Source organism: Ascaphus truei, chromosome 1 (genome assembly GCF_040206685.1).
Source record: "Ascaphus truei isolate aAscTru1 chromosome 1, aAscTru1.hap1, whole genome shotgun sequence".
NCBI lineage: Eukaryota > Metazoa > Chordata > Amphibia > Anura > Ascaphidae > Ascaphus > Ascaphus truei.
Genome location: NC_134483.1, coordinates 529,077,011 through 529,085,474, shown reverse-complemented (window position 1 = coordinate 529,085,474; position 8,464 = coordinate 529,077,011).

Genomic DNA, 8,464 nt, shown 5'->3' with positions numbered 1-8,464 from the left:
GCACAAGAGACACCAATGGAATGGTGAGAGAGATAGAAGGAAAACCATGAGAGGGAAGTACTGTGGGTGCCAAGGGAGTCAGTAATGTGTAGGAGAAGAGGGTGGTCAACAGATTCGAAAGCTGAGGAGAGGTCAAGAAGAATCCGAATGGAGTAGTTTCCTTTAGCTTTTTCAATATGGAGGTCATTAACTACTTTGGTGAGTGCAGTTTCTGGAGAATATGCTGTGGAGAAGCCTAATTCGAGATGGTTATTATGTAGTTTATGGGCGTTAAGATAGTGAAGTATTGTATATATATATATACAGTACTGTATATAAAGCGTCAATACATTCCAGAAGTTTAGAAGCAAAAGGAAAGAGGGAGATAGGGCGATAGTTAGAAGGGTCTAGGTGTGATTCTTACAGGTGCGCCGACGAGTATTCTAAAACTTGCCTTAAACTTGCCTTGGAAAATCTGGGGCTATCACCAGGTACATGCTGGGTACATGCTACAAACATTTCAGTGACATTTCTGCGGAGAGTAATGGTCCATCGGATTAACACAGCAGAGGTGCCTGGCAGTCCCATTCAGTTTGAATGGGACTACCAGGGACCCCCGCTGTTAATCTGATGGGCCATTAGTCTGTCTGCAGAAATGTAACTGAAATGTTGCAGCATGTACCCAGCATGTACCTGTGTCTTGTTGGGTATTGCCCCAGGTTTGTTTTAGAATACTCGTCGGCACTACAGTAAGAATAGGTCTAACAATAGCTTGGAAAAGCATCAGAGCACAGAGATGAGTTAAAGATGTTAGTGGGGATGGGGGTCATGGTAGAAGCGAGAGGTTTCAGGAGATGGGAGGGAATGTGGTCAAGGTTGAGGAGAGCAGCAGGAGAGATACATTAATGATAGTAGTGTGCAACTAATAATACAAAAGCAAATAATAATAGTCAGAGAAAATAATGTATTCCTATATATTGTTAATAGTGAGTGCAATACACCATATCCAGTGTACAGATAGGATTAATTAATCAATATAGTTACTGAAGGTGCAAAAATATATTATTTAAGTGTCTACCACTATATTACCAGTCTACTGTAAACCAGAAAATGTAGATTTACTGGCCCATAAAGGATTGTGAGAGGTGCATAGTTGGAACTTTATGACACATCATTAGGGTGCATGGAATGGGTGAAACACCCGTCTTATTCCCTTGTGTTGTAATAATTTGATGTTAACATTAAGACTATGACTTTCAAACGTGCTGCAAACATTCAATCATTTTAACGGTAATTCCACAGTTCAATAAGTTTAATACGTTTTCAAATTTAACAGTGAAAGCAGAACATTAAAGAGGACATTACAAATACCACAGAATATATCAAACAGATTGCTGTGTAAAGGGGCTCACAACTCACACAGAACATAATGCAGATCGGAGTTTAATATTTAACTGGAAATAGAAAACAACTTTAGAGTTTTACAGTAACAAATATTCCAAGGTTAAAATAAATGATTAGTAAATGCTATTTATAAAATAATAATAACATGAATAATAATAATAATAATAATAATAATCCTGCAGTGCCTGAAATGTGCATCTGCATATGATCATCTGAGTGTCTTTGTAGCTTCGGAGTTTCACTGAGGACTACTGGTGGGAACCAGTTTTTTGATGACAATTTTAGACATAGAAATTAGCATGTGAGTAAAACACTTTTTTTTTTGCTGATTGGAGAATTCCAGATAGTGCACAACCATGTTTAACCTTTATATCTAACAGGGGCAGCCAACATAAGGCCCGCATGTAACCTGCCGAACGTTTTAGTCCGGCCAGGCAGCACACACGGGTGCAGCACAGAGCAGCAGCTTCTATGGGGTGGGAAAGGTGGCGTTACTGCCCCGCCCCATCGGCCCTTCTTTTCTGGAGATGAGGCGGCGGTGAGGGAAGGGACGGGCAGCGGGCGTGGGAAAGGCGTGATGTGATCAGTGTGGTCGGCATATGCACTTGGCGTTGACACGTGAGAGAGAGAAGGGAGAAAGAGGGGGACAGAGAGAGTGAGAGAGAATGAAGGGGAGAGAGAAAAGGAGGTATAAAGAGAGAAACGTAGGGAGAGCACGAGAAGGGGAGAGAGAGCGATAAAAGTGGGGGGAGAGAGTGAGAAGGGGGAGAGAGAAAGTTGCTGGGAGAGACAGAGAAGGGAGGGAGAGAGAAAGAGAAAGTGAAGGGGGAGAGAGAGAAGGGGGAAAGAAAGAATGCGGGTGAAGATGGGGAAGAGAGAAAAGGGGTGGAGAGAGAATGGGGGATAGCTAGAGAAGGGGGGAGATAGCAAGAGAATGGGGGGGGAGAAAGCGAGAGTAGGGGGAAGAGTGAGAGAAAAAGGAAGAGAGAGAAAAAGGTGAGAGAGAGGGGAGAGAGTAAAGGGGGGGAGAATGCAGGTGAAGAGGAAGGCAAGAGAATAATGTGGGAGAGAGAAGAAAGTTAGAGAGAAGGTGGAGAGAGAAGGGGAGAAATAAGGGGGGAGAAAGAAGGGGGGATAAATAATGCGGGTGAGAGGGGGGAGGCAAGTGGGAGGGACAAGAGGGAAGGAGAGAGAGTTATGGGGGAGAAAATGGGGGTATAGCTAGAGGAGGTGGAGATAGCAAGAGAATGGGGGGTAGGGAGATAGCGAGAGTAGGGAGGAAGAGTGAGAGAAGAGGGGAGAGAGAGAAAAGGGGGAGAGAAGAGGGGAAAGAATTCAGGAGAAAAGGGGGAGAGAGAAAAGGGGGAGAGAAGAAGGTGGGAGAGAGAATAAGAGGGGAAAGAGAAGAGGGGGAGAGAGAAGGGGGGAGAGAAGGAGGAGAGGGAAGGGGGAGAGAGAAGGGGGAGAGAGAAGGGGGGAAGAATGCGGGTGACAGGGGGTGGGAAGAGAGAGAAGGAGACAGAGTTATGTGGGGGAGAGAGAAGGGGGGAGAATGCGGGTGAAAGGCTGTGGGAAGAGAGAGAAGGAGAGATAGTTATGGGGGGTGAGAGGGGGAGATAGCTAGAGAAGGGGGAGATAGCAAGTTAATAGGGGGATATAGCGAGACTTGGGGGGGGGGGGAATAGGTGGGGGAGAGAAGAGGGGAGAGAGAGAAGGGAGAGAAATAAAGGGGATAGGGGAGAGAGAGGATGGGTGGGGAGAGATACCTGTGACGTTTACATATTTTTAATAAGGAAAGCTGAAGAAAAAAGTATTCACGTGCCGTAGGTTATAGTGACTATGCGAGTCAGTTAGGCCGCAGGACACTTTCTTTTATTCCTTCCCCCCTGACCTAAAGGCCTCTTTATAGCTATTTATAGCCCATGATAAGCAGACCGTTCAGAGAGTTCTAGACTGCTCAGTGAAATGTTCCATGCTCTCAGAACTGTATTTTGATTGTAAAGGTGCTTCCTCCCCCCACAAACTCACAGAAACCTTTGCTGACTTATTTGTTTAGCTGTGTTAGACGTTGACATTTATGTGCCCCTGTAATGTTGTAAGATTTAAAAAAAAAATTCTGTGGCATTCCACCATAAAAGTTTGAAACAATCTTTTCTACGTTTGGTACAGGAGGTCTCCAGCTGACTTTGACTCTGTGTCTGGCAAGCACAGGGAAGTAGAAACACATTTTCTAATAGGTGCAAAGAAATGTTACATAGCCATCCTGCCAATATTTCAGAGATTGATTTGTTTTCTATTTCCGTGGAAACTCTGTTAAAATGACCTTGACTCAAAGGACAAAGAAACAACTCATGAACTGAATGAAACTTACCTTTAATGTTAAATATTTCATCATGTGTTCCACAAATAACATGCTAATTTACCGGTGTGCAGATAAGTGTAACCTGATTTTTACACACTCCCAAGGGTGCACAACTATTTTTGGGGGTAGAGATACATATGTAATTGGTAACATACATACATTACTATAATGTCAAAATGTTTAGACCCAGGAAGGAGTCTGGGTCACCCCTAGTCCCAGCCCCCAGGCACAATGTGTGGTATGTCAATTAAACATTGCCAGGCATCCATCAAATGTGATGTAAAATTCTAAATGTTAAAGACACATCCATTCCAAATGAGAAATTGTAACATCAGTAAAGTTTATTAATCACAAACAATAGCATGTGTCCGAAACGTAAAGTTGCGGCAAGGCTCCAACATAGAGTACCTGGACAGCTGTGGTTAGTGTGGATTTTTTAAAAGGTAATTAAACTTTGTGGGTCAAACATAAAAGGGGCTTGTGTACTAACCTGTACCAACATGATCTTTGAAATTGTTTATTCCATCAACATTGTAGTACTAAAAGAAAAGTACATTATTTAATAAAATGTGATTGGTATGTAGTATGAAGGTCGTTATGTGACTTCTTGGTATGGAGGTCGTTATGTGACTTCTTGTTTTGGAGGTTGTTATGTGACTTCTTGGTATGGAGGTCGTTATTTGACTTCTTGTATGGAGGTCGTTATGTGACTTCTTGGTTTGGAGGTCTTTATGTGACTTCATGTATGGAGGTCGTTATGTGACTTCTTGGTTTGGAGGTCCTTATGTGACTTCTTGCATATGACACATAGTTCTGAAAATGCATCGTGTTACACACCTGATTGATACAATTTCATTTAAAACAGGATTATGGGCATTTTACCTTTTTTGACCAGTGTAAGTAAATACCCATTTTTAGTTTATTATATTTTATATACATACTGTGAAAAAGAAACATCTGGGTTATGGTTAAAAGAAAACATTGTTAATATATAGAAACGTAAGCACTTCTAATTCTGCACTAACAATATTGACTAAAAATTTACGGCAGATATACTTTGGTGTGTGTTTTGAATGCACTTTCAGTGATTTATTTTGGCGTACATACTGTAAACAAATTGTTGTAGCACATGCTATTTACATCTGGGTGTCATTGGGATCACACGTATTTGGGCCAATATACCTGGCTAAAAAACTTAAGGTGCACAATAGTAAAAAATAACGTATGTTATACATTTTATATTTAAAATGTTATATATTTCTTGGTTTTCTTCAGTAAATTTAAAACTAAAAATTCAATTTGGAACTCTTCATACATAGACCTGAAAATGTTTTTAATAATCTATTATTATTAGCATTTATTTACAATGCGGCAACCTACTCCGTAGCACAGTACAATCGAGTTGAAGGACAAAAGAACACAAAATAACACAATAACCCTAACATACATTGTTACAGGAGGTAAGGAGGACCCTGCCCCAATGAGCTTACAATCTATAAGGGAGGTTAAGTTTAAACATAAAGTACAGGGGGTAAGAAGGTTGGTGTGTTTCGGATAGAAGGCTCATTAATTGAAGGAGTTGGCGTTGAGGAAGCAGTAAGTGGGATTGTGCAGAGGTAGGGCTGGGAGTGTGAATGCCTGAATGGTTCAATCACCCTTAAAGTCCCAGTCTTACTTATTCCTCACTTGTGAAAAATGTATTTCTTCTTGTGAGGAACATTGCATTCAAGCATTCAAGCTACTGACGTTCATCAATTTGACTAACGATGGCACCAAACTTACTTTGCTAGCAGAAGCGACAGAGCTAAGCTACCAATTCTGATCACTGTCAAAAAGTCTAACCCCCATAGCACATTAGTTACAGATTGTAAAACCCCTCCAAAGCATTTGTTTAGAATGGAAATGTTAAAACACAAAACATTATGCGGAATTACTTCTTTTAAACAGTCGCCTACTATTAAACATGTCCCCTGTCGTTAATTCCCTTTCATCCCAGGGATTTCCCCCCTTAACCTGAAACACATCTCAAAGTAATGCATGGCTATTCCTGCTGCTCTTTAAACCCTAGCTGGAATGGAAAAACAAAAAAGTTGAGCTGTGATTGGCTACCAATTATTTCAACTGCTTGATTCATGAATCAGCTGCCAAAGCTAATTCATATGCAGCATACAGCCTGCTGCAGTGTTCCACTGTGTGAACTTCACATGGGCAAACACAGCAGACACAAAGCAGTCGGACTCTAACTCTTTTTATGTACAGTACTCTTTCCATTTCTCCATAGAATATGCCTAATTTTCATTTATTAAAGTACCAGAAAGAATGTAGCAACTGTTTGATACGCTCATGCAAAATCCCCTAAATATTACTGGATTCCTCTGGGATGTTAGAGAACAAGAACAGAAAATGATTACAGAAGCATGTCTACGCTAACAAAAAAGGCTATATTTTCTTTCATTTATAGTACTGTGAACAGGAAAGGACCTGTTTGAATACTCACTCCAGGCCCTGCTTGATTTAACTCACTGCTACTGTATGCACAACATTTTTGAAGTCCCTTTATCTACTGAAAGCATGAAAGCAGCAACCAAAGTTTGGAGGAGTTTTACAATATGTAACTAATGTCTTCTGTTGATAATACTATTTACGAGTAGAGATGGGTGAATCCACCCAAATCCGTTTCCCGGATTTTGTCTAATTCCCCACGCCCCCCCCCCCAAAAAAAATCTGGTTTGCGGTGTAAAGTCCACAAACGGATTTGGTTGCTTTTAATCCGTGTGGATTCATCAAAATCCGCCATTGGATACAACCCGTTGATGGATTTGTAGAATCCAATCCGCGGATTCAGCAATTCGCCAACGGATTGCTGAATCGGCGGATTGGATCCTACAAATCCATCCACGGGTTGCGGAATCCGCAGAGTGTTTTGGTAATAATAATTTGAAAATCCGCAAATCGCCCTTTTGGAGATCGATCCACTGAAATCCGCAAACCAATGGAACCGACCAATCTGTTGCCGAACCAAATTCGCCCAAAAAAATTCACCCATCTCTACTGTATTTGCCAGTTATGAAAATTGTTAGCTTAGCTCTGTTCCTTTGTTTGTAAAGTACTGTCATTATAGTACCATAATTAGTCACACAGAAAAACAAAAGTAGTGGATGATATGCTTGAATCCAATGTTCTCGATAATGTATGTATATCTTTTTTTATATAGCACCCAGTGTAATTACTGCTTTATAAAAGAGAGAATACAATACAGGGAATTATAATACAATAAGTGAAACAAACACAATCAGAAAATAGGAAAAGAAATCCCTGCCACGGAGAGCTTACTACAACTTAAGTGGTCTGTTGGGAGACTTACAGACAGCAGATGAGGGGATACGTGCAGTAGATGTCAGTGGTTGACCACAATGATTGGTAGAAGCAACTGTGGGTGGGTCAACGTAGGCTACTGAAATGCTTCATTTAACAGGTGAGTTTTAAGGTTTGGCTGAAAGGTGGGTAGAGAAGCTGCTTGGCGTATACCGAGTGTGAGGGAGTTCAACAGGCAAGGGACAGTGAGAGGAAAAAAAGTGTGTGTGCCAAGCACGCACATTTTAAGTGAAACTTCTTTGCCTTTTGTCACTGTTTTGTCACAGAAATTGTATTTGTGATGGTGATGTTTTTAATGAAAAATCAAAACACAAATGGCGTGAGGTGGGTGACGGCGCCGCCGTGTGCTCCGTGCGGGGAGAGAGTGTTTGTGTCATCCAGCGGATCCAGCGCCGCCACCTTCCTCCACGTTACCGGACACGAGCTGCCCAGTTCCCTGACCCGGAGCAGCCCCCCTCTCACCTCCCACCGGCGTAGCTGCGGGACCACAGCGCCCAGATCTCGCAGCTCCCGTCCGAAGAGCAGGAGATCACGGGGGAGCCGGGCACAGAAGTTTGGTTGTGTGTGTGTGTCCGCCTCCTCCTCTCTGGTGATTGGTGGGAGCTGGCAACACTGACATCACTGATGGCCTCTTCTGCCAGCAGTGATGTCACTTCCGGGACTGTACTTCAGTCACCTTCAAGGCAATTTACTGCCAGGGAAATTTTCAAATGGTAGGTGTCGGTAAAGAAGTTTCAATTAAAAAATTTTTAAGACAAGAAAGCAGTAGAGGGGTGGAAAGAAGACAGTTTGGTAGAGAGCATGAGATGAGCAGAGGCATAACAAGAGATCAAAGTTGATATATAGTGAGGAGATGAATTGAGAACCTTGGAGGTAAGGAGGAGAATGTTGCAGGTGATCCAAAATGTGGTAGAGGGAGAAGAGAAAATTACCTTAGAAACTTGCAACTCTGTAACTAGAGAAACTGAGTCAAGAGTGGAATAATGAGGTTTAGGTAGAAGCAGAGCGGAGGGGGAAGGAATATAAGGAATCTCCTTGTGGTAGTATCCATCTTGCCTGTAAAGTAGTCAGTAAAGGCTTGAGAAGAAGTGAAGGAAGCATGGGAAGTGGGAGGAGTAGGTTAGAGGAGGGAGTCAAATACAGAGAAAAGATTGTATTTATGATGAGTGTTGATGAGTGAGGAAAAGTAGTGTTGTTTGAAAAAACAGAGTTAAAACAAGAAAGGATAATGTATAGTGCAGAAAATCAGCATGTGTGAGATTTCCTCCATAGGCGTCCAGAGAAGCAAGTGCAAGTGCAAAGGCAGTGTGTTTGTAAATTTAGAGAAAGGCCTTGGGTTAAAAG